Raw genomic sequence first — 27,652 nt, 5'->3', positions numbered from 1 at the left:
GTGAAGTCAGGAGACCGTCTCAGTGCTATGTCAGATGATATAGACCCTTGTGTGCGGGGGTGGTTAGGCAGATCTTATCTGAAAAGGCTGAAGGTTTTCGTCACAGCCAAACAAGCGCAACACCTGATACGACCCATCGATTGTTTGCCCACTGAAACTGGCTGATAGAAACCTGATATACGTTTAAGACGGAATAAGACACTTGGGGACAGGACGTTATACCGGGTCCTGAGATGTGTCTAGACGTTAAGTGGAGTTACAGTTGCTGCCACAAAGTTGATCCTTTTCCGATAACCGGTTATCCGGAAGTGTTTTATTCCTCTTACTCCACATCAGTCTGTCAATAGCCACGATCTTTTAATACATCGAACGACCATGCTAATTTTATCCGTAATGTCCTGGAATGTCTATGCGATAGTTATCATCTACTGTACGTCGCTGCCGTTATTTCACCTTTTAGCTAACGGCTAGGCAGAAATTTCATACAGCTTGGAGTTGCAGCTTTACTTCTGATGCAGGAGACTCCTTACTTAACAAGCTAGATCAACATCTCCTCACAGAAAACTACATTTTTAATGCTCATACTCATGCAAGTCCCTTTATATGTCTGTTGCTATAGAAACCAAAAAGTATTCACACAAGCACCTAATATAAAAATATCATATCGTATCATATCGTATCATATAAACCTGTGGAACTTCAGACCAATCAGAACCGAGAATTCATCAGCGCTGTGGAATAAAATGATGTGTGTGTGTGTGTGTGTGTGTGTGTGTGTTTTCCAAGCCAGTCTGAGCTCCATCAAAGAGCTGTCAAGGAAATTTAAGTGAACCTCAGTGTCAGGTGTGAAGATCCTGCGCAAATTTAATAACCCCTTTGCTATTAGCTACAACTGGAGTTGTTTTTTTTCCTCTCCAAATTATTTCTTTAAGTACCGGTGAACATTCGGATAGCTTTCACACACACACACACACACACACACACACACACACACAATTCCTGATGGGATTCTGCGCTCGGGCTTTCTTTCTGTTTTAAAAGGCGAGGCAGCTCCGTCAGGGATCGCGAGCTGCACTTCAAACCGAATGCGTGATCTCAATGCGCCGCTTTGATATTCAAGGGGAGGAGCTTGTGTTGCCTAGCAACAGCTTTCGCATGATTTCCATGCATGGAAGCAGTGCTAAGTTCTTCATCTTCATCTCCAGGGCTGCAAACATGAGAACATCTACAGCACAAAAGCCGTCTTTTAACTGCAAGAACCCGGTTTGAAGTTTGGATCGAGCCAAATGACGATTAAAACCGCGAATCTCGGGTGTTGCGAAAACTAGGTCTTGTAAGATATTAAGGATTCGGATTCAGATTGTTCAGAGAACTGTGCTTTGATGAAGTGAGGCAAACCCAAGGCCTTTTATTCAAGACTGTGTGTGTGTGTGTGTGTGTGTGTGTGTGTGTGTGTGTGTGTGTGTGTTCTGTAGACTGCCTGACAGCTGCAGCAGATGAAGGGAGTGAAGGGAGAAGACTCTGAGAGATAGCCTCTGAAAAATAACCCAAACACTTGGCTGCACTTTCGACTTGTCAAGACCTGCATTTCTCACCGTCGTCTCACCGTAAGAGCTGAGCCGAGAGCTGCAGGCTGAAGGAACGGGTTTCACATTAACGGTAGCAATTATCTAGTTTATATCAAAGCAGTACGGGATATAACGACCGCTTTCTGGACTTGAAGTTTAAAAGTAATTACAGCCTGAAGTTTTGGACTGCAGCATCTAAAGACTAAAACTTGAGCGAGACAGACTGCTTTATTTAACTTCTCTCAGGACAAGAAGAGTTTCTACACCGGTGAACTTTACACACACTTTACACAGGAGCGCAAGTCAATAAAGCAACCAGGGATACATTAACTAACCCCCATCTTTTGTGCAGGCTGTGATTAGACTAATCTCCAGTGTGTTGTATAGTATATGTACAGCTACAGTTAAGAGTTCAGGGTTTTTTTTTTATACTACGGACGTCTCCACCCCGGTGAGTGTGTTTACATGCACACCGATAATCGGGCCGTTTTCCTGCTTATCTGTTCATCATCAGCCTCCGTAACCGCCGTCGTAAACAAACACGCGACAATATCTTCAATCAGATATCGGATTTCAAGATATCGCCCGAAGACATCTGGAGATCGTTAAGCACGTGTCTTTCGTTATTCTGCACTTCACAACCAAACACAGGGGGAAAAAAAATCTGATCAAAATACCTGGATTAAAAAAAAAAAAAAAAAAAAAAAAAAAAACGATTATGTGCACTTTAAGATCTTCGAGCTCCGAGAAAAAATATTTACTGACGAATCGAATCGGGTGCAAATCCACGCAACCCGAGAAAAATCGCTCTATACGACCGACTACTAACATTAAAAATAAATAAATAAATAAAAGCTTAGATGATTAAATAGATGCTTTATTCATCTTAATGGAAAATGTACAAATTCCAGCAGAATCCACAAAAGGCATGCGATAAAAAATATATATATAAATAAAATATAAAATATTAACCCTACTGCCGGGGGGCACGGTGGCTTCAGTGGTTAGCACGTTCGCCTCACACCTCCAGGGTCACGGTTTGATTCCCGCCTCCACCTTGTGTGTGTGGAGTTTGCATGTTCTCCCCGTGCCTCGGGGGTTTCCTCCGGGTACTCCGGTTTCCTCCCCCGATCCAAAGACATGCATGGTAGGTTGATTGGCATCTCTGGAAAATTGTCCGTAGTGTGTGTGTGTGTGTGAATGAGAGTGTGTGTGTGCCCTGCGATGGGTTGGCACTCCGTCCAGGGTGTATCCTGTCTCGATGCCCGATGACGCCTGAGATAGGCACAGGCTCCCCGTGACCCGAGAAGTTCGGATAAGCGGTAGAAAATGAGTGAGTGAGAGTGTGATTCACATGCGTGGTAATTATTTTGAGTGAATTATTGCTGATTTTTAGAAATAATTACAGTTTATTTAACACCAGGCAGCAACAAGCCTAAAAGTCCCCGTTGTGAACAATACGGGTGTGTTTTTTAACATATTATTACAAGACACGTCGTTTTAACTCACGCGTTATAAAATTAGTCCTAAATTACAAAGCCGTCCCAGCCCGTGTTCTCAGTCCAGGACGAAGGCTGCGGTTTATTTTTAATATGTGACTTATCGTACGCTATAACACACACTTTCTCAACTAGCTAGCTTTATATCTCGCATCAAAAAAGTTACCGAATTCTATAACGAGCTGTTAGTGTTACCTCATCGGGAAAGTCATGGGTGTATAACTGGTTTATAAGCGTGTCATTGAAATGATATGAGAAAAAAAATCAAAAAGAAGACAAGAATGAAAATGGATGACTCACACACACGAATAGAATAGAACAGAATAGAATACTTTATTGTCATTGTGCAGCTGCACAATGAAGTTAAGGCTCTCTCATTGAAAAGGTGCGCACGTTCCCACACACACACACACACACACACATACACGCACAATGTGAACAGATGATACAAAAAAGTAAGCGTGACTAGATAAATGAAGATATAAATGTAAACAGAAATTCATTCATTCATTCATTTTCTACCGCTTATCCGAACTACCTCGGGTCACGAGGAGCCTGTGCCTATCTCAGGTGTCATCGGGCATCGAGGCAGGATACACCCTGGACGGAGTGCCAACCCATCACAGGGCACACACACTCTCATTCACACACACTCACACACCACAGACAGACAATTTTCCAGAGTTGCCAATCAACCTACCATGCATGTCTTTGGACCGGGGGAGGAAACCGGAGTACCCGGAGGAAACCCGCCGAGGCACGGGGAGAACATGCAAACTCCACACACACAAGGCGGAAGCGGGAATCGAACCCCCAACCCTGGAGGTGTGAGGCGAACGTGCTAACCACTAAGCCACCGTGACCCCCGTAAACAGAAATTACTGTAAGCAAATATTCTATAGCAACTGTGTACAAAATGTGTACAAAGTGAGCAGATATGTACGTTAAAATAAACAAACAAACAAATAAACAAACAAACAAATAAATAAATAAATAGATAAATAGATGAATGAATGAATGAATGAATGAATGAATGAATACATAACTATTGGAAAGTACACAGTTTATTGCGATGGTGTGAAGCTACAGTATTTCTTTCGGTTCGAGTTTCCTTACAGATTTATTATTTATTATAGAGCGACGAACATTTATGTCAGTTATACATTTTAAGGTTAAGGCTCTTGTGATCCTGAGATTTGAACTCATAACCTCTTAAATAATAGCCCACCGTATTAAACACAAAGCTACTGCTTCTCTTCAGTGCTCGTGATCAATGTTCCTCTTTGGAGCTGCCACTATAATATATATATATATAAAACGTGCACACTCTGTGGAGGCCACTGCAGACGTGTATAAATCTCTTCACACAGGCAGGACCCTCCTTACAATCAGACACAGCAAGCGTGTCCTATAGATGAATAATACTTTACTCTTTCTAACAGTACGGAGCAATGATAAGGAGGCGGTCAGACAGCGCCGACGCTGGCACGTACCCAGAGACGCAGGATCCTTCTGCCAAATCATCGCTCTGATTTAAAACGTTGGGATCAGAACGACAAAACCGACCTTAAAGCAACCTAAGAGGTGAGCCAGAAGTTCGGCTCTGTATGTCATCCTGGCACGTGGCTTCTGGAGACGAGGTCCCGCGGACTCGGCGTTCTGCACCGTCTGCTTTCTGGCTCCGTCACATATTATTCAGCTCTTCAGATAGATATCGAGGCATTTAGGAGTCAAACCAGGTGCGTACGTGCAGGAGACGTGCACATATCTCAACACGGAGAAAGGTTAAACACTCTTAACTAGCTAGATGTAATGTCTGTTGTGTATTTTTAACTACACTTGGTTGTGTTTTAAAGAGACATTATTTATGTTTTTTCTCATGTGTTTTATTTTTAAATAACGTATATATTTTTCTCCATACCTCTTTCCAGACACTGCTGAGTTCGGTAATATCCCATCATAAAATTTCTGTTACCAAATGTTTTCATTCATTCATTCATTCATTCATTTTCTACCGTTTATCCGAACTACCTTGGGTCACGGGGAGCCTGTGCCTATCTCAGGTGTCATCGGGCATCAAGGCACCTGAGATAGCATCTGGACGGAGTGCCAACCCATCACAGGGCACACACACACTCTCATTCACTCACACACTCACACACTACGGACAATTTTCCAGAGATGCCAATCAACCTACCATGCATGTCTTTGGACCGGGGGAGGAAACCGGAGTACCCGGAGGAAAAATCCGAATGAAATTATTATATATATATATATTTTTTTATTTCCCCGAGGCACGGGGAAATATTGTATAAAAACATACAGTAATTAAAGAGAATGTTAAAAAAATAAACTGGTTTTACTATTAAGTGTATTATTTACCTTGGAGATCAGACGACTCAAGCTAACGGAAGATGCGCATGGAGGTTGAGAGCGGAGTAAACAGGCGGAGGAGTTAGGAGGAATTACACTTTCACTTTCATTCACGTACTCGCTACTGTACACACTTAATGCTACTTTACACTTAAGTGGAACTTAATTAACTTCACTTAAATTTAATTAACTTAACTGAAATTCTCTTAACTTAACCTTTGTTGTGGGTCTTTGTTCGGTGGCGTCGGCTCGGATGTTTCGTATCTCACACGTGGTTGACGGGGATCTTTGTTTCGGCGGCGGCTTTTCGGATGCTCGTAAATTTCTCAAAAATTTGTTCGTATCTCAAGGCGAAAATTTGGTCGAATCACAGCTCGTATCTCAAAAAATTCGTATGTCAATGCGCTCGTATCTCGAGGTATCAGTGTACAAAATATTATTATATATAAATTATTTTTTTCATTTGCACAAAATTCCTTTTTTGGGGGAAAATAGAAAGACTCTAAACAGTCATGTTGTCCAATCAGAAAACAAATTACACATGATGTGATCATGTCATACTCCAAGTATTGCGTAATGAGCTTTAAAATACTGATAAATCTCCAATACAGCTGTCTGTCTGCCTTTAAGTGTTGAGTGTATGTAACCTTCTGTCTTCTTATTCCTGACATGGATGAGAACTCTTTCTAATATGGTGAGTAACCTTCGTGGACTTCACCGAAAAAGCTGAAGGATATGTTTTATGAAAATATCGTTACGGAGTGGAGATGTTACCGATCCCAAACCCGAGTGAGATAGTCAAGGTAATACATATAACAAAGATATAAACAAACAAACTAACAAACAAACAAATAATTAATTAAATAGATAAACAAACAAACAAACACATAAATAAATAAACAGAAAAATAAATAAATAAATAAATAAACAAACAAACAAACAAACAAACAAACAAATAAATAAATAAATAAATAAATAAATAAATAGAAAGCTGGCCAGATAGATAGATAGATAGATAGATAGATAGATAGATAGATAGATAGATAGATAGATAGATAGATAGATAGATAGATAAATAAATAAATAAATAAAACTTTTGTCAGGGAGAAGTTTCTTCTGACCAACAAGGACGGTAAAGTATCGCAGGACAACCCGAAAGAAAAGTGAACTCCAAGTGAGGACGATGTGGTGCAATGCAGTGCGTAGCAGGGCAGCCGCATTCGTCTCGAGTAAGAGACAGACGAGAGGTCATTACCGGAGGAAAGAAAACAGGATGCAGACATCATCACTGGCATGAACCAGCCTGACGAGTTAAAAAAAAAAAAAAACAATACGTCACCGTATTGTGAAGAAGCGGCTGATGGACACCTAATTAGCTAATACACAACAGCATAAAACCCACTCCAGAGATTTTCAGTTCGGTCCTCAGAGACAGCCAAGTCTGGGCAATCGTGCTGGCTCAGGTGTGCGCAGAAATGGAAGACAACCAAATGTGTACCGGTTAGCGTCCCCGAGGACCAAACCGAACCACACGACTTCCTGCTTTATGGTTATGAAAGAATAGATTTTAAGCTAAATGACTACGGAGAAGCGTCTGCGAAAGTCCCGCAGTGAGACGGCTCGAAGCCAAAGCAAGAACTCGAAGCCAAAACGATGGACCTTGCGCTTAAAGAATTCTGGCTCCAGAGTGGTGCGAAAGCTAAAGACGTGTTGTCTGGGTGAGAGGGATAGTCCGTCGTACCTGTCAATCAAAAGCAGGTTTTATTATAACCTGGTCTGGATTGATGGGCGTGAGCCGCCTGGATGTAGGAATTAGCAGGTGAACAAAAAAATATATATATATATATATACAAATGAACAAATAAGGGGGAACACGGTGGCTTAGTGGTTAGCACGTTCGCCTTAGACCTCCAGGGTTGGGGGTTCGATTCCCGCCTCCGCCTTGTGTGTGGAGTTTGCATGTTCTCCCCGTGCCTCGGGGGTTTCCTCCGGGCACTCCGGATTCCTCCCCTGGTCCAAAGACATGCATGGTAGGTTGATTGGCATCTCTGGAAAATTGTCCATAGTGTGTGAGTGTGTGTGTGAATGAGAGTGTGTGTGTGCCCTGTGATGGGTTGGCACTCCGTCCAGGGTGTATCCTGCCTCGATGCCCGATGACGTCTGAGATAGGCACAGGCTCCCCGTGACCCGAGAAGTTCGGATAAGCGGTAGAAGATGAATGAATGAATGAATGAATGAACTTTTGGTTTCATTTGCAGTAAGAAATCTAGAGTAAGTCTTTATGAAATCGATCTACTTTCATAGCTACATTTCCGCCACCAGTTTTATCTTTGACTCTAGGTTAATAATGAATAAAATTTAAAAAAAAGGCAGAAACTCTTGGGAACAAAGTGCCCAGCAGTTGGGGCTTTTTATAACGCAAGTTTTAAAGCGTCCTTTGAAATATAGCTCGCTGAACTATTTGGTAACATTTCCACTTGATCCTACAAATGGCTGCCAGGGGTGTTTTCCCCTTCAGAGTCGCTTTTACACAAGCTTTACCACTTCAGAATGAGCTGCACCACAACACTCGCTCAGCTGCAAAGCAGATTTCCTCCACGCTTTCTCGGACCACGCCTTCCCATCACGGATACCACCTGTTTCTGGTTACTAGCCTCGTTTGGTCTTGTTACTCACCGCTCGCTCACTGTATACACACGGTTCGCTGTATGGAGCTTTCTTTGTGCTGTGTGTAAGGCCCCGTTCACACTGCAGGTAAAAGTGGCCCAAATCTGATTTTTTTGGGGTCAAGTGACCAGGTCAGACTTCTTCAGGAGTAGTGTGAACACTCAAATCAGATCTGGGCCACTTCCATATGTGGTCCTGAATCAAGTCAAGTCAAGTCAAGTCACGTTTATTGTCACATCACCCTGGCACATGTGCCTTGGTGAGTGAAATTCTTGGGAGCGAGCTCCAGAAATTGCAGAACCATTTACATACAATAGTAGAAACATAAACAGAACAATTTACAGACAGGTTAGAAAAAATGTGCAAAATGCTCAGTACCATTGAAATGTGCAAATGTGGAAAATCAAATCTGAAGACCCAAATATGATTTTTTTCCAATGTGGCCGCAGTGTGAACAGCCGAGGCGGATTTGATGCGACTTTTACGTCAATCTACATCGACATTCGTCACAATTATGCGCCGAGGAAGACTTTTTTTTTGCTTAACACACGCACGTTTTCGCCGGCAAAAACCTTTTTTTTTTTTTTTTTTTTTTCACGTGACAGAAACGTGACTGGTAACGTATGTGTGTGTTAAGAGTGTTATATAAAGTGGTTACGTGAACCAGCTCATAATGTTTGCATCGAATACATCACATTATAGCATTACATGATATGTTTGCTTGCACCAGATGATACATTACTTCCTCCATAACCTCGCCAACTTTTTAGCGCAACGGCGTGCTACGTGTGACGTCATCGTTATCGTTCGTTCGCGCATGCGGGTCAGTTCGAAACAGCTAACTGTTCACACTGGTATCTGATATACAGTAGGTCACATTTTAAAAGGCAATGTGAACAGCCAAACAAAAAAAATCAGATCTGAGCAAAATATCCGAATTGAGCATTAAGACTTGCGGTGTGAACGTGGCCTAAGTGCGTATGCTGAGGTTCGTCCACCTTCCAGAAAAGTTTACGGTTTTCTTCATTCTTTAATATCATTCATTCTTTAAAACCGATTTCATCTCCAGTCAAGATCAGAAGATATGGAGCTAATCCCAGGAACACCGAGTGTGAAATGGGAACACACCCTCTGCTGGAACACACACACACACACACACACACACACACACACACACTTTCACACACGCTTTCACACCTAGAGATTAAAGATCATCCCACCAGCTTGTTTTTATTAGGAAGGAAACCGAAGAACCCAGAGGAAACCGACACGGACACAAGGACAATGTACAGAAACTCGGGGACACTGGGACCCCTGAAGATTTGTAGAAATTAGTGAGTGACGGCGCCTTGAGTCTTTTCTAGAATCTTCTAGTTTTGAACTATTAATCTTAAGGACGTCGGTGTGTGTGTGACTGTGATCATTGGTGTTGCCTGAACAAACACACTCGTTACGTCCATTCTGTTGTTTCAGGCTCCGTCGTCTGTGTGAGGAAGAGACTTCACTGTCCAAAGTCCAACACTGGTGGACAAATTTCTTTTGTATATATAAATGTATTGTGATCTTTAACCTTAGTCTCTTGTCACACCGTGTCTGAACTTCGCTGTCGTCTCGTTTGTCTTTGCTCTGGGGTTTCTGGATTTCTGAACACACACACACACACACACACACACACACACACACACACACACACACACACACACACACACAGAGTTATCCTAATCTTTACTGTCTTCTAAGTACAGGGTAAAATCAGTTCTAGCTGAAGTGCAGGTGGACGTTTGAAGAGCAAGAGCACCCTCTTTGGTAGAGAAAACACACTACGCCGTGACGGCTTAGCGCTTCATCACCAGAGTGTGAACACTTTCCCAAAGATGTTTAAAATTAGATCGACACCTCAAAGCCTTTCCTATTGTGCCAGAATCACCTGACATAATTCCCTGAATCCGAGGATATACTGTTAATGCACTTTCTAGTCATTTCCCAAGAAGGTTGGAGGACGATCGGGATGACGTTAACTTCGTCCTTTGATCTCTATGAAAAATAACAGACACGAGATGTGCGTGCGTACCGATACCATCGATGTCACTGATCCGCCAGACTGTCGCCTCAATACGAATCTCGGCGAATCTGTTAGTCGCACGATCGAGGACGCAACACAGATGTGTACATGTTAACCTGCTTTCTCTGCATAAACTAATGCCCCTTTTCCACCGATGCAGTTCGAGTGCTGGTTCGGAGCCTAATTTAGAACCAGTTCTTTCTGTTTCGACCACCAAAGCACCGGCTCCGAACCAGGAAAAGTGGTTCTTAAGTAGCACCAAAACGTTGCTGGTCTAGACTTAAGAACCGCTTGCGTCAGGAGCTGTGGGCGGGGCTACTGTTAGCGCATCTGATAATGTACCTTAAGTATACTAATGTTTAATACACTTTTACTTTACCACGATATGATACATTATCAGCACACATGATAGTAGGTAGCTACATGCTAAGGCTAAATTTTTTCGGTGTTAACGATAAAATAACGTTATGTACTTTATCGATTACAACCTCCGTTTATACAGATTACACGGAGCTGCACGTACACGTTGGATTCGCCGCGTTTGGATGCCAATGTAGGTTCGCAATGCCATGAGCATTAATAGTAAAGCAACATCCGCCATTGTTGTTGTGTTTGTGTTTGCCGCTGCTGCGCTAACGTTGCTGGGACACGTGACACGTATACAGTGACGTCACACTCGGCGCTGTGACGGCTCTCTAGCCGGTGGAAAGGCAAACCGGTTCTTAGAAGGTTCGCCAGTGGAACCGACTTTGAACCAGCACCAGCGCTAGCTCTGAACAAGCACCCGGTTCTTTCCGGTGGAAAAGAGGCAAAAGAGAAACACAGGCGTTCACATCGCCGCAGATACGCCGCCTCGTCCGAATCCACCGGTGCTTTGGGAGAAAACGGTGTGTGCCAGAGCGAGTTCAAGGCCAAGTCGCATGCTTCTTCGCATCTCACTTTGTGGTAGTAAAAACGCTGGATGCCGTGGAAGAGACTATGCGACTGTTCTGCTGGAGAAGCTTCTTCAGAAACCTGGTCGGCTGCCAATTAATCTCCATTAGAAATAGTTACTAAAATAACTCCGGTGTAAGAACAAGCTAAAAATATATCCCATCATTAGCTCTAAAGTTTCTCCCGGACAGCGATGAGATCAATTCGATAGAAAGTTCGATAGAAAGTTCGATAGAAAGCTAAAGTTTCAAATCATTTAATCATTTTAAATGACTACTTGAAGATTATCCTACATGCCAGGATGCTGCCTGCCTTTTGGATCTTAACCTTCTTCCACATCGATAATCAAATGCTCTGCGACTGAAAGGTTGATAAACGTGACAAGCTTTTAAAATGGATCCCGTGTCACAACAGATACAGCAAATCACCCGCTCCGGTCCTTAGACGGCAAAAGAGTCGTCAGATTGCAGTATGGGGAAAAATTTAATTCTCCAAAATGGAGATTTATAACGTTATAGCGCTCAACAGCGTGAGGTTCTGCTCAGGATTACGGATCACGCCGCGTCTCGCTGGATGTGTCGGAGACCTGGATATGGTTTGAGAAAAACATTTACGTAAAACCGTCGCACGTGCGTGGAACATAGTTTGTAATATACGAAAACGAAACTGTGCTAAACGGAGGGGGCGGAGCTTCAACAGGGTGTGACTGATTTCACCTAAAGAAGCACTCCGGAAGTACACGGATTGATACGAAGTAGAGGTCTTCACGGGTCCACTTAGATCCGAAAACCCGAGGTCCGACCCGAGACCCGAGCCGGTTCAGGTCTAAAAGTTTCACATGTGACTCGGACACTGGGTCGGGTATAATAACAGCGGCGTCGGGTCTCGGGTAATTTAAAATGAATGTGTTTTTACCGAACAGACCCGAGAAGACCCGAACTATTGTATCTCGTGTGTGTGCATCGACTCGAGTCTTTTTGCAACCTCTCCTCTGTTTGCCAAGACCGCTTGCGACATCGTGTGACTGGCGTGTGGTAAGTTAATTTTAAAAAAAGTTGAAACAGACCTGTCAATCAATCTTGAATCCACTCTGTAGCGGTTACACTAAAGTAACATTCGGGTCCAGTCGGGTTAAAAAGAAATTTGCCGTCGGGTCGGACTAGGGTCTCGGGTCGGACTAGGGTCTCGGGTCGGGTCTTTCCTAAAAAAATATATATATATATGCACGTCGGGTTTGGGTAAAAATTGATTGGGGTCACTTCGGGTCGGGTACTTTATTTTAGACCCGAGAAGACGTCTAATACGAAGTATGCAAGTTAAACATCGCAGAAATTCCTCTTCGACTTCCTCTTCAAAGTTATTGCAATCCAAACTCCCGCTCATCCCTGTAGAGCACTGATCCAAAGGGACCTGCTTTACTAGTGCCGAAAATCAGAAAGCGGTGAAAGCGGCCCGGGCTATATTTAGGATCTGTGAGATCTAATTCCTTTTGATTTGAGTACTGCTGAACAGGTTAATTAAATAAGACGGTGGCAGCGCAGTTATTTTTTAATTTAGCAACTCATGGTTAACGACTGCCGAGTTTCTCTCTTGTGCGTTAAACAACACCCGAGCCCTTCATTATCCTGTAACTGTTCGGAGTTCTTTTCCCACTGTCTTCACGCACGGGCCAGGATTTCGTCGCGACCGATGTTTTCGTGGGACTTTTTTTAACGCGGCCGAGTGCAGACACACCCGGTAACGTACGCCGAGCGCTTTCTCCTCGCTGCGTACACAACTCCTTACTGACAGCCAGTGAATTAACCCTCGTGTGCCATCCATATGCTGGAGTAATGTATTTCCTTCAATCTGTTCTCTCTCACAATGTTGTGTGTTGCTTTAATCTCTCTTTCCATTCTATTTCTATTTGTTTTTCGTCTCCGCTCGTCTCTTTCCCTCTCCCCCCCCCCCTCCTCTCGTGCTCTGTGTTGCTATGTGATTTGCCTTGCAGACTGGCCTATATTTTTCTGCTCGAGTGAAACTCAGATCTGTCACAGTTCAACACAGAGTCAAACAGCACAGTAAGAGAGAGCAAAATGCCCTAAGAGAGTGAGGGATGGAGTAAAAGAGAGAGAGAGGGAGAGAGAGAGGATGGGAGGGGGAAAAAAAAAAGAAGAAGACACTCGACAGGCGAAAGCCAACCGCTGCATGGCAACAACGCTGAAAATCCCCTACTAAAAATAGTGGCATATCGCAGTCTGGCAATTCCGAACTCACAGCCAATAACCTTTCACCCTGGGGTGCTGGAAGCAGGGGGGCGGGGTCATGCCATCACCATGGCGTCTGGGTGATTGACACAGACCCAGATGTTTGAACCGAAGCGACGAGGTCAAGCTCCCGTCCGCGTACACGATGACCAAGTGCATTGAGCGACAACAATGAGACAATGAAAACAGCAAGCTGTGTGTTTAAACAGCGCCGAGCTGCTCGCTCTTATTTTTCCAGAAACTTCCCCGGACGGCGAATCGGTCCTCTTCTGTAAATCCCCTGGGCTTTGTTTTCACACACATATCTCCGCCATTGGTCACACTTCGGCCTGCCCCTGTCCAAGCAGTCTCTTTAATTTGCCGCAGTCAGCAGAACTCTTTGAAGACGCCACGCCGCTCCACCCATCATATGCAGCTACCATGAATCTGTCCTTCCATTTACATGCCCTTCAAGCGCCGTATTACACTACAGGGACTGCTTTATTTGGGAAGCGAGCCGAAAAGAGGTGCACGTCAGACACTTTGGGGGTGTGGGGAACACAAATTCTTTAGTTTAATCTGTCCAGAATTCGACATACTGTAGGTATGAGATAAACCTCAGTGAAGATTTTTCACTGATAAACTAAACATCAGCACTTTATAAAGGTATCAGATTTTATATGATTTCTGATATCATCTATTAGATTATTTTTTTAATACGTGATGTTGTGCGTCGCAAAAAGTTTCCGGACAGTCGTCTGGATTCCTCGGATGTTCCTTGGATGCGTAAGAAGATGGCTCCATGTGGACAGACTACTGTAGAGACACATGTGGATCTCTGTGGATAGAAGCACTCTGAGAGTATCGGTGGCTTTGGGCGGCCGCCGCCGAGGTCCGTCTGCGCTCGGGTCTTCGTCGTTAAACATCGATGGCTTGGGCAGGAAGGAATAAGAAATTTAAAGCTATCATGAATTCAGAAATGATGCTGAGGCTGATACTGATACGCTTCTAAACATCTGGCTACACGAATCCACTTGACAGCAGAACTGTATATGCAGCTGTAGAAAGGAGATTACTGATAATCGCACTGTCTGGTGTCACCCAGATGAGGAGAGGATGAGATTTCATTTTGAATCTGGTTCCTCTCAAGGTTCCTTCCTCAAAATGTATTACCTTTAGATTATTTTTTTATTTTATTGTATGCCTTATCTATCTATCTATCTACCTATCTATTCATTCATTCAACTTTCTACCGCTTATCCGAACCTCTCGGGTCACGGGGAGCCTGTGCCTATCTCAGGCGTCATCGGGCATCGAGGCAGGATACACCCTGGACGGAGTGCCAACCCATCTCAGGGCACACACACACACTCTCATTCACTCACACACACACACACACTACGGACAATTTTCCAGAGATGCCAATCAACCTACCATGCATGTCTTTGGACCGGGGGAGGAAACCGGAGTACCCGGAGGAAACCCCCGAGGCACGGGGAGAACATGCAACCTCCACACACACAAGGCGGAGGCGGGAATCGAACCCCCAACCCTGGAGGTGTGACGCGAACGTGCTAACCACTAAGCCACCGTGCCCCCTTGTGTGGAACATAGTTTGTAATAAATGAAAACGGCACTGTGCTAAACCGAGGGGGGCGGAGCTTCATCAGGGTGTGACTGAATTCACCTAAAGAAGCACCCCATTAGTACACGGATTGATACGAAGTATACGAGTAAAACGTCGAAAACGGCGTAATTCCTCATCTATCTATCTAATCTATCTCTCTCATATTTTCTCAGGGAGTTCTTCCTCACCATCTTTGCACCTGGCTTACTCATTAGACATAAATATAAATTTTTATATTCCTGTAAAGCTGCTTTGCCATAACATCCATAGAAATCCATACAAATGAATACATTTAAATATCAATACAAATCGAATGGAATGGAATCGAATCTTCTTCCTGACCTACTTCGTCGATCCTGACGTCCTACCTCCGGTCAGAGTCTCGTCGCCCGGCGTTCACTGTGCCGGGGCTCGATCCGCATGGACAGCTAGTGAGTGACTCATGGGATTGCTGTGGATGGTGCTGCCCGGAGACTGTCACGCCTTCTCTGAACCGATGTTGCATCAGCCAGCCGAATGGTCGGGTCTTCATCGACGGTCATATAAAGACTTCGGCAGGAAGAATTTAGTGGGTCTCCGTGAACTGTGGTGAACTTTGCAAATTACTGTCAATCGGGGTGACGGTAGTCCATCATGGGTGTCTCTCAGCTCGTATATGTAGATTAAGCCACATGATGGATGGATGAATGGATGGATGGATGGATGGATGGATGGATAGATAGACAGACATTGTACTCAAAACTGTACAGATTAAAATGTCATCCCGTGTAAGTTAAAGATAAAGACGAGACAGCGGCGAGTAGGTAAGAGCAGAAACAAGCAAGTTCTTTGCAAAATTTGGGGTGAAAGATGTGAAAATACGTTATTTATTTATTATTTATTAGCACTTTCCTACAATTTCCTTCAACCTTCCAGGGTCATGATTTCCAAGTCTGTAATAAGCTGCGTCTGTCGATGCCGAGCACGAGCGACAGATCCGCTTGTCAGAATCGCTGTATTTATGAGATTTCCTACAAATATAAGATCACTGCACACTGCACGATTCCCAGAACCTGCCTCATATCATATTGTACCACCTGTCAGAATCCCAACTTTTTGTGTTTATTGAATTTTTTTTCTTTCTTGTAAAGTATGTAAAGAATGTGTGTTCATAACCTTCGAGGGATTTACAGTAGGTTTTCTTTCCCTCTTGACCACTAAAGCCTAAGCTGCTGCTCGCTTCCTATACGGCTAATATTAAAAGTGGATAAAGTGGGACACGCGGTCTACGGCTCGGAAGAATCGTCGGTGTCGTGCACAAACCTCTGGGTGAAGACAGCGCCGCATGGCTTAGTTATTAATACACCAGGGTAAAATTAATCCACGTTGTCCTCTTTCCAAAAAAGTACAGTATACTAATCGTCTCATGCTGCTGCAGCTTTATACCGGAAGTCTGCTTTATTACCAGGTGCACGTGAAGTATATAACATCTAATGTGTATATAAAGACGGTAAAAATCTACACAGTGTAAGGAATAAGACAAGATACAGGGCTGTCAATGTCACACAATGAGAGTGACAGTCACTCATTTGGGACTTTTCTCACGTTCTCCTGCCACACATCTTATTTCTCACGCAGAAAAACTTTTTGTCTATTTATAATATATTTAATATAACGCAGCACCCAAGATGTATCAGTCCGCACCGCTGTCTCTATGGAACCGGGTAGGAATCAAGCGCGTCTCAGTTCTTAGTCGAACCTGACACTTATCAGCCAATCAAAAAAAGAGAGGCTACACAACAGCCAATCAGAAAATAGCAATATTGTATCTGGGTAAGATTTAACGCAACAACCAATGAAAAAAAAACATATCTATTAGCGAGGGTATTTTTGATGGTCGGTTTGAACAAAAGCTCAACATGACACAGTTTGTCTCTGGACGGGACATTGTCCTCAATCATGACCCTGAAAATGTCCGGGCTTGAGCAGAACTGTTTTATATGGGGGCAACATTACACATGATAAAGGGGTCCAAAAAGGCAACAAACACTTACAATAAACACCAGTCATAATCTCTCTCTCTCTCTCTCTCTCTCTCTCTCTCTCTCTCTCTCTCGCTCTGTCTCTCTCTCTCACACACACACACACATGTGCGCACACACAAATTAATAAATGGAAAATAAATAAACACTTTGTATTTGGTTAAATTACGGTCAATGATCCTTACGATACAACAACTCCCCTATTATCTGTCTGTCTATCTATCTATCTATCTATCTATCTATCTATCTATCTATCTATCTATCTATCTATCTATCTATCTATCTATCTATCTGTTTATTTATTTGTTTTTTTATTTTTATTTATTTTATTATTATTATTATCATTATTGTTATTATTTTATTTATTTGTTTGTTTGTTTGTTTTTTATGGGGGTTGGAGATGTCACGCTTGCCTGTCTACAAGACTTGAGAGCCCTGCAAGACATAACAAAAAGATCCACATCCACAGGTGTATCTGATGACAAAATGTCAAGCTTTCCAACATGGGAAAGTCTATAAAAGTCTAAAATTTGATTTCTTTTGCATTAACTACAAACTAGAGAGAAAAAGAAAAGCTAGTAAAGGAAGTGACTGTTTACAGCTGCTTATACAGTAAGCGAGCCACAATACTGAACGTTACTACTGCAGAAGGAGATAAAAAAAAAAGTACAAGCTGTGAAATCGAAAGTCGAAAAAATACGAAATCGTAATTGACCCCGGTCACAACATCATCGATAAGGTCGATCGTTTTCCTGTAAGAGAAACGTTTCATCCGACGTTTCATCCACCTTTACTTCGTTTCTTTATATGTTTACTTTCTTATTTTAATAAAAAAAAAATCACAGATGAATTATTTCTAGGCAGCGGGCGATACAAAACGCTAATCTCTTTGTCAGTTTAGATTAGCATCGAACGTCTAGAAATGCAAGAGATACAGAATGATATGAGTAATGGGTACAGGAAATGCAGATCAGGTAGCAAAGATGCACTTCCTGGATCATGTTTCTACATACTTTTATATAGAGAGAGCAAAAGAAAGAGATGTGAGTAAAGTATCTGAGTTCGCTCGGCCCGGTACGCGGTACCAGGATCGTTAAACCGTATTCCACTCGCGTATTAAAACGACATGAAGTAAAACGTTGCTTGCTGTTGCGAAATTCTTAAACGTTTATTAAGCTAAACGCACAAAGCTACATTATAAACACCGAGACGAAGAGACGGGTTAGAAGTCGTTCTCTTCTACGTCGACGTTAAAGCTAGAAACCCTCCCGTTTTTAACACTGCACACCTTCAGTCTCTCCGAGAACCGAGCACAGACTACATTATGCTCATAGCAACCCAGATTCTCCTGCTGAACATCCTGCCCCATTCAGCAGAGGAGAGAAAGAGTGCGAGCGAAGGATAGAAGGGACTTTGATTTAGACTCGGTGTAAAATATTCACTGAGCCTCCAGCGGCAGAGGATGAGCTGCTCTGAATGTCTAATTAGAAATCAGAGGCAAAAGGCTGCCCTAATTATACCCAACCCTACACACTCACTCTTTCACACCCGTGTTCACTGCCTCACACCCCTCCCTCGTTGCACACATCCCTCCATCCTTCCTTTTCCTTTCCCCCCCTCCTCTCCATCTCCATGTCCTTCTGCTCTTCTCTTCCTCCTCCTCCTCCACCACCTCCTTCTCCTCCTCCTCTTCTATTCTTTCTGTCCATTCCCAAGTGGTCTAATAAAGTGGCCCCATTTCCCACCGCAGTCCTCGTCCCGGAGTCGTCGGCACCGCTAACAAGCTCGCGTTCGATCTTTCCGCCTGCATGATAAGGGTGAAATATCATAGCGTTTATTTAACACGACAAAACATGCTTCGTTTACCTGTGTGGCCGTGTGACGGTTTAATAGAGAACGTTAGCGAGAAGATACGCCTGAACGGTATTCAGGTACATCTGCGATTCGTGGGTGTGATTTAATAAACGGTTCATTTGCATATCGTGACCTTTTTTTTTTACGGTATTAGATGGTACATGGCTACATTATATTGCAATATAGCAGAATGAAGCGTAATGAACAGATTATCGGAGTAAACGTGCCTGGCTGATCTGAGCCAACTTTATTATGTCGCTTTGTACGTAGATGCCAACATTCTGTTTTCCTATTTAAGCTTAGACAAAAATTTATCAAGAGTAACTCCTAGGGCTTTCGAGCCACATACACCAAATTCGGATATGTCGTAGACCCTGGTCTGAAGTTTGTTGCTATGACTTTTCTAAGTGATCCGAGTACCGGTACTTCAGGTACCGGGTCTCAAAATGGCCTTTTTCCCCCCATAGACTCCCATTATAAACTTTGGAGGTTTATAACTCGGCAAGTTTTCGAACGATCTACACCAAACTCGGCCAGCTCCATTAGGGTGATACTCTGTACAAAGGTTTAAATCGGTGTACCGACTGGCCTTTCGGTTGTCCCGCAGCCCCGCCCCCAAAATATGCAAAATCAAAAAACTTTTTACAACATGGACTTGTGACATATCAAAACACTCAGCCCAAGGAGGAGAACTGCGTCACAGGTTTTCGGATGACGTCACACGCTCGTCTCCACTTGCCTCCAAATGTTTTGGCACCCTAGCGCTCCACTAGATTTCACAAGAGTTATGTCCACTTGCCTCCAAAAGTAACACTGACCCTTATGTCCACTCGCCTCCAAAAAGCACCTGCCTTTGCGAATACTTGCCTCGTCAAAGCCCACATCAAAGTTTGTTGCGACGAACTTTAGAAATCTAGTTATTATTCTTATTTCATCTCATAGCTACTTATTCATATAGAGATCTATATCTGTAGCTGTTTGGCTCCAAATATCCATATAGATATCTGTATACAAATTAGATCACAAAGTGGTTTGTCTTCTTTTAATTAAATATGAACCCCACCATGATGGACTGCTCCTCAACCTCAGTCTTATTTTTGAACACACACACACACACACACACACACACACACACACACACACACACACACACACCGACCCTGACCCTGACCGCTGTATGAACGATTGGACGGATGTCGTAAATGCACTGTGTTGTTTGTTCTACAAGCTTCGCATCTTCCGCATGACAGTAAAAACTTTCAGCTGGTTCGACTTTTCAGTTTGTTGCCCAGTGAACCTTTCTGTGAAGCCTTTTAAGAAGAAAAAGAAACATTTCCACATTTTTATATACATCATCATCATCCAGCACAGTGACTGAAGCAAATCTAAAAAAAAAACAAAAGCTGGGTCGTGGCGAGACGTTAGATCTCTATAATCGTGGTCCTGACGCTCCACCTAATAGGAGAGTCTCTGCCATGTGATCTCTGTGCTAAGAAAAGCCAAACCTGGGTTGGTGCGCTACATCCTCTTTAAGAAGAATTATAGTCAGGGGCCCTTTTCACCTCTGAAGTAGTCTGACCCAGTTCTTACTGAAAGAACTGCAGAGGAACCAATTTCTCTCTCTCCCTCTCTTTCTCTCTCTCTCTCTCTCTCTCTCTCTCTCTCTCTCTCTCTCTTCTAGCTTTCCATACCAATGTAATTACACGATTACACTCGAAACTGTGCAAACAGGACACCTCGAGATTCTGAGAAAGGCTTAATGCACTGTGGATCTTCTAATGATATCAGCGCATTTATAAAACAATGTTATAGACACCTTGGAGAGAGCTAAATAGAAGATAGAGGAGGGATTGAGATAGAGAGAGAGAGAGGCAGACAAACACAGAGAGAGAGAGGAGAGAGAGAGAGAGGGCAGACAGACAGATAGATAGACAGACAGACAGACATTCTGAAAGACAGACAGACAGACTGAGAGACAGACAGAGAAAGAGAGCACGAGACAGACAGACAGACAGACAGACTGAGTGAGAGAGAGAGAGAGATAGAGAGAGATAGACAGACAGAAAGACAGACAGACAGACAGAGACAGAAAGAGAGAGATAGATAGACAGACAGACTGAGTGAGAGAGAGAGAGAGAGAGAGAGAGAGAGAGAGAGAGAGAGAGAGAGTCAGACAGAAAGACAGACAGAGACAGAAAGAGGAAGATAGATAGACAGACAGAGAGGGACAAACAGACAGAGACAGAAAGAGGAAGATAGATAGACAGACAGAGAGGGACAAACAGACAGAGAGAAAGCGATACAGAGAGAGACACACAGAGAGACAGAGAGAGAGAGAGGGAGAGACAGAGAGAGACAGACAGACAAACAGAGAGAGAGAGAGAGAGAGTCAGACAGATAGACAGACAGAAAGACAGACAGACAGAGACAGAAAGAGAGAGATAGATAGACAGACAGAGACAGACAGACAGACAGACAGACAGACAGACAGACAGACATTCTGAGAGACAGACGGACAGACAGAGAGAGAGAGGGGTGAAGGGAAAACACAGTCATAGTCTCAAGCACATAAAGTAAAACTCACCTAAAAGCAAACTTTTCAAGGCTCACAAAAGAAGGAGTAAACACAGACGTGTGGGAGACGACAGACCAAACGTCCTTGAAAACCGAAAGCCTCGACGTTAAACCCCTTTTCAATTAGCACCAGAGATCAATGCAGAATACACTTTTAGGGCTGTGCAAAGTACTAGGTGTGGCCTTCAACTAGTTAGGAATGATTTTCTCTGAGTGCCAGCACCCTGAAGATCCCTGCCAGCAATAACACACTGATGGACTAAACATTTAACACACCATTTTGTGTGTTTTGGCAAAAGGTACAGTTTGGAAAATAACACTGGACGACTCTTCAGCTCTTCAGGTCTTTATACCACAGTGTAGCTGAATACTCAATTCTGATTGGTCAGAAAGTTTCGATCCATTTGCTTCCGGCAGCCGTGGCTGTATTTCCGTGATCGTATTAATGCATTTGTTCTAAATAGTTCTCATTTCTAGATTAATAGCTTGAACCATTGATTGAAGACTCCACGATAGAAGACGTTGCACTCGGATTCTTGCAAAAATATATATATTTTTTTTACAGCTGCTATAACATAAGAGATAAGAGTGAGATCTTATTATAAAATGACAAGAAAATGTTAGCGTGTAACTTCCTGTAATAAAAGCCGAATAAAGGTCTAATTCTATGCTGTAGGAAGAAAACAATCTAGGTCATGGTGTTCATGGTCTAGTTCATTCTTCGTGTCAAGTCGCAGTGTTGATCGTTTTCCTATGAAAGCACGGCTCATTGTGTTTTGTTGTTATTTAGTATTCCTTATTAAGACGATTTGAACTAAAGCAAGGAGTCGTATCAAAGAAGCAGCAAGAGGATAACACAGTAAGGAAAAAAGATCTACTTCCCTTTTACACCTAACCGGCATCCTGTTAAAACTTTATCCCCTGAGGTCCGTCTTACAAACCTAAACGATGACTTGTAAAAAAAAAGAGACGTAAAAAAATTCATCCATTCATTTTCTACCGCTTATCCGAACTTCTCGGGTCACGGGGAGCCTGTGCCTATCTCAGGCGTCATCAGGCATCGAGGCAGGATACACCCTGGACCAACCCATCACAGGGCACACACACACACTCTCATTCACTCACACACTACGGACGATTTTCCTGAGATACCAATCAACCTACCATGCATGTCTTTGGACCGGGGGAGGAAACCGGAGTGCCCGGAGGAAACCCCCGAGGCACGGGGAGAACATGCAAACTCCACACACACAAGGCGTAGGCGGGAATCGAACCCCCAACCCTGGAGGTGTAAGGCGAACGTGCTAACCACTAAGCCACCGTGCCCCCCAGCCTAATAACACGCAATAACCGTGCATCGTAACTTTTTGTAGAATCATTGTACACTACAGCTTACTTCATTTCATTTGAATTTTAATCAGTGTATTGCAGTAGCATTGATTTACTACATACTCAGTGTATAGTATGTCCAGAAGAGCTATAACACCAATAACACCAGTTTACCTGTAATAAATGCAAAGTAGATACTGTTAAAAATTAAAAAGTCTAGTAATCATTCATAATATCTAGATAAGCAGGCTTATGCAATTCTAAATATACATATACAGTTACTGCCATGTTGTCATTATTAATTTATCTGTATAATTAAATTGGCTGCTGTTAATTAATAACTCTGTACTGTAACTAGAATAGAAATAGCAAACATTGGCTATGTCCCAAAAGGAATATCACTCTACTGATAGTATGTCAAGGCAGAACCCAAACTATAGTTATCTATAGTCACACTATATCTGTGATATAGTGAGCTATTCTGACACTATTTAGTGCGCAATCATGCGGTTTGGAGAGACTAAACTCAGGTAGGGCGTGGCATCATGTTACAAATACATCCCAAATGTTGTCAATGGAAGTCTAACATTAAGCCAGCACGTTGCAGAGCCAATATGCCGAACAGGCTTAGACGATCAAGATCAAGTTTGTTTGTGTGAAGGTGACAAAAAACGCGTACGTGCTTGCGAATCGATTCGCCTGATCGACTCACCCAAAAGAGTCGTTAAGAAAGAAACGAGTCTTGAACCACCCATTTGTACAAGAGATGCAGTTTACCCTTCAGAATAGAACATCTGAGCATCCATAAAGGTTAGGTTTCAGTGTGAAGACAGAGTGTAAACAAACCTGGGTGTGCGCAGTCCCGGTGTCTTACAGGCGGCTTTGTGCGCATCGTGAGATGAAATACCGGATCCCTGAGATGATGACCGCAAACATCTTCACATGTTTTTCACATGATCTGTGCTTGCTGTGCTGAGGGAAACCTGTCAGAATACAGAAAACAGTCCTGATCTATTCATGGTTTCATCTCATCTCAGGCTTATAAATAAATAAACGTGCATGAAGAGAGAAAAATGGATGCTTTTGGATAATCTTTGTCCTGCACACAAAATAACGGTTTCTGCGCATCTTAATTAAGTGTTCGTAATAAAGCAGGTCTATAGAGCTGAATCCTAATGGTGCCCTAATGCCTCTCTACGTGCACTATATAGGGGTAAAATAATAGCATGTACTCCCTAGGTAGTGCACTATGTATCCGATTGGGAGCCATTTGAGATGCAACCCGTGTCATGCTAACCATGTGGCGCGCGCCCCGGTGTTTCCAAAACGCACGCACACCAAGTGCTGGGTAATCCTTTCGCCGTTCTGTACCGTTCTGTAAAATCGAGTTATTTGTTGTTAGTTTCCACGCATAAATCGTTAATCATGGCTGTACCTTAGTGGACACTGAGCTGGACGCTTCCACCCGTACGCGTTGCTCCAGCATCTCGCGCGTCGGTTCGGTCTCCGGTCCTTGGCTCGCTCGCTCTCTCTCTCGCTCTCTCTCTCTCTCTCTCTCTCTCTCTCTCTCTCTCTCTCTCTCTCTCTCTCTCTCTCTCTCTTTCTCTCACTCACACACACACTCTCTCTTCTGCAGCCTCCGTTAACCTCACATCCTCCGTTCATGCAGCATCTTTCTCTTTCGCCCCGTGTTTACACGACAGTAAGCGCTGTGGATTTAAGCAGGACAGCCTCCCAAACACTCCCTCCCTCCCTGTCAACCTGGTCACGTGCACCAAGCGATGCGTCTCTCTCTCTCTCTCTCTCTCTCTCTCTCTCTCTCTCTCTCTCTCTCTCTCTCTCACACACACACACACACACACACACAGGTGCGTCTGAGCCACGCGTCTAAACTGCTGATGAAAACGCCACACTGTGACGTCATTAATTGATAGGCCATTAACTTATTTTTATTGATTTTTATTTTTATTTTTTTTTAATTGTTTGTGATAAAAAAGCAATTTATTCCACGTCTTAAACTGTAGGAAGAGTAAAACCCACGTGTGCTGTGTGTATTTCTCTGTTTGCGTCCTCTCATAAACCACATGTAGTGTCTTTAACTTATTAATTAAACGAAGGCTTTAAGCTCCGCCCACTTCACATCTATTGACTTCACATCTATTCACATCTCCAAATCTATTTTTAGATGATCATGCATTTATGAAATGTACATGTTCCATGAAGATTTTGGACCTTCACTGAGATGCGACCAACCATGTAAGGATCCTGAGGCATCTAGAGATGTTCCAACTCCAGTTGGACTCTGCTATACTAAAAAAAGAGATGTGGACTCCATGTGGTCTTTGAGGACAACAACCTCCTCATCAATACAACATTTATCAGACTGTATATTTATAATCACACCCTCCGGTGTCACCCATATGAGGATGAGGTTCCCCTTTGTGTCCGGTTCCTCTCAAGGTTCCTTCCTTTACCATTCAAAGGAGATTTTCCTCCCCACAGTCACCTGAGTCACCTCAGACTTGCTCATTGGAGATAAATGCAAACACATTTAAATGTCTAATATTAATCTTTATATTATTCTTTATAATAACCTTTTGTTCTATGTTTATGTTCTGTAAAGCTGCTTTGAGACCATGTCAATTGTAAAAAGCGCTATACAAATAAATTTGAATTGAATGTTCATGCATTTTAATTAGTTATATTTATGAATGGTTGTAGTCTTCATTGTTAACCACAGCTAATATACAGTTATTTGCTGTTATATATTTAATACTAACCATAACTAGGTAGCTTATAGAATGACTCCAGATAGCGCACACATTCAATTAAATTTATTTGTATAGCGCTTTTAGATATTTACATGGTCTCAAAGCAGCTTTACAGAAGTATAGAAACAATAAAAAATTGAAAGTTAAAAATTATTTTACTATATATCTCTAACATCTTTCCCTAACGAGCAAGAAGGAGGTGATGCCGGTGAGGAGAATCTCCGTGAGATGATATGAGGAAGGAACCTTAAGAGAAACCAGGCTTAGAAGGAAACCTCATCCTCATTTGAGGATGTATTAATCACATCCAATCAGTAAATCCAAAATACGTTAAAACAAACTGTTTTTAGACAAGTGTGATAATGTTCTCAATTGCTGACTACGGTCAGTTGTGTGCTACTTCAAAGTTTATAAATGAGAGAATCGAAGTGCCAAAGTATTTGTACTATCTGACTCTGAACTGACAGGATTTGTGAAAGGATTGTGTAAAGTTGAAATGAAATTCTCCTACTAGTGCTAGCAAACAAGCTACTGTATGCTGAGCTCCCCTGAGGGAAACTCTGACAGATATTTTACTCATATTCATGAATGTTTATCAAATTAAATACAAATGCTATCCAGTAAGCTAACATGAGCCGATCTGCAAGTCATATTCACATATGCTTATAAAATTCAATACTAGAGCTAGGTAGCGAGGTAAAATTAGCACACCTGACAGGATTTATGACAGAATTATTAGTCCTATTCATGAATGTTTACAAACAAGCTAACCTCACAAGAATTCTGAGAGAATTTGTATACAATCTGTACAAAATATGCTACCAATGCTAGCCATCAAGTTAACCCGAACTCATCTGCCAAGATTTCAAGAATTTAAAGTCATATTCCTATCCTGTTGCCCTACCCCTGGTTGGAGTCTCATCCCCTGGTGTTCACCCTGCTGGGGATTGATCTGCATAGACAGCCAGTGACTCGTGGAATTTGAAGCACTGTTGCTTCAGTCAGCTTTATGGTCGGGTCTTTAACGACGATCATTTGAGGACTTCAACGGGAAGGAATTAGTGTTGGGTCTGTTGTGAAGTATGAAATTGTGCCGAATTGTTAGGTCCTCGGGAGCTCTCGGTTGCTTAATTCCACACAGCTACAATGGATAGAGATATGGATAGAGATGGATACAATGGATAGGCCTAATGGATAGAGAGTCTGACTTGTAACCCGAAGGTTGTGGATTCGAGTCTCGGGCCAGCCATGACTGAGGTGCCATTGAGCAAGGCACCGAATCCCCCCCAACTGCTCCCCGGGCGCCAGAGCATAAATGGGTGCCCACTGCTCCGGGTGTGTGTTCACGATGTGTGTGTGTTCACTGCAGTGTGTGTGCACTTTGGATGGGTTAAATGCAGAGAACGAATTCTGAGTATGGGTCACTGTACTTAGCTGTATGTCACTTCACTATTATATTATTTACTGTCCAGTGCCACCAAATGAGGAAGAGATTCCCTTCTTGTGTTCCTCTCAAGGTTTCTTCCTAGAAACTTAATTGTAATTGTTAAAATTGTTAAATGCTAAACAAATGAATTGAATTAAATCATTACTGCTGCTAACGGGGGCACGGTGGCTTAGTGGTTAGCACATTTGCCTCACACCTCCAGGGTTGGGGGTTCGATTCCCGCCTCCGTCTTGTGTGTGTGGAGTTTGCATGTTCTTCCCGTGCCTCGGGGGTTTCCTCCAGGTACTCCGGTTTCCTCCCCCTTCCAAAGACATGCATGGTAGGTTAATTGGCATCTCTGGAAAATTGTCCGTAGTGTGTGAGTGTGTGAGTGAATGAGAGTGTGTGTGCCCTGTGATGGGTTGACACTCCATCCAGGGTGTATCCTGCCTCGATGCCCGATGACACCTGAGATAGGCACAGGCTCCCTGTGACCCGAGAAGTTCGGATAAGCGGTAGAAAAAGAATGAATGAGTAACATTACCGCTAACGCTAGCTAGCTAATATAAGCTAACCTGGGCCAAAAATATCTTAGAAAACCTATATTTTTACAGTGTAATTTTTTGTATCTACATCTATCCATCTGTATCCAGATGAATTTCTCTATTTCTTTGTCTTTTATCCTTTTGTATTGTATGGCTGTTTGGCTGCTCAGGCAAACCA

The 27,652-nt window shown here is 42.9% G+C and overlaps 1 protein-coding gene across 1 annotated transcript in view; it reads right to left on the bottom strand.

The window, feature by feature from the left end:
• The window catches only part of ccdc120a (coiled-coil domain containing 120a), a 71,815-nt gene extending 47,354 nt beyond the window's left edge, over window positions 1-24,461 (bottom strand). The window contains exons 1-2 of the mRNA XM_047800290.1: window positions 24,168-24,461; window positions 23,579-23,715 (exon numbers count right to left, since the gene is read on the bottom strand). The gene's annotated coding sequence lies outside the window, so the exon portion shown is untranslated. The remainder of the gene's footprint in view (window positions 1-23,578; window positions 23,716-24,167) is intronic.
• Between the last annotated feature and the right edge of the window lie 3,191 nt (window positions 24,462-27,652).

Source organism: Tachysurus fulvidraco, chromosome 14 (assembly GCF_022655615.1).
Source record: "Tachysurus fulvidraco isolate hzauxx_2018 chromosome 14, HZAU_PFXX_2.0, whole genome shotgun sequence".
Taxonomy (NCBI): domain Eukaryota; kingdom Metazoa; phylum Chordata; class Actinopteri; order Siluriformes; family Bagridae; genus Tachysurus; species Tachysurus fulvidraco.
The sequence above is the reverse complement of the archived record's forward strand: the minus strand, read 5'-3'. Positions and strand labels throughout refer to the sequence as shown.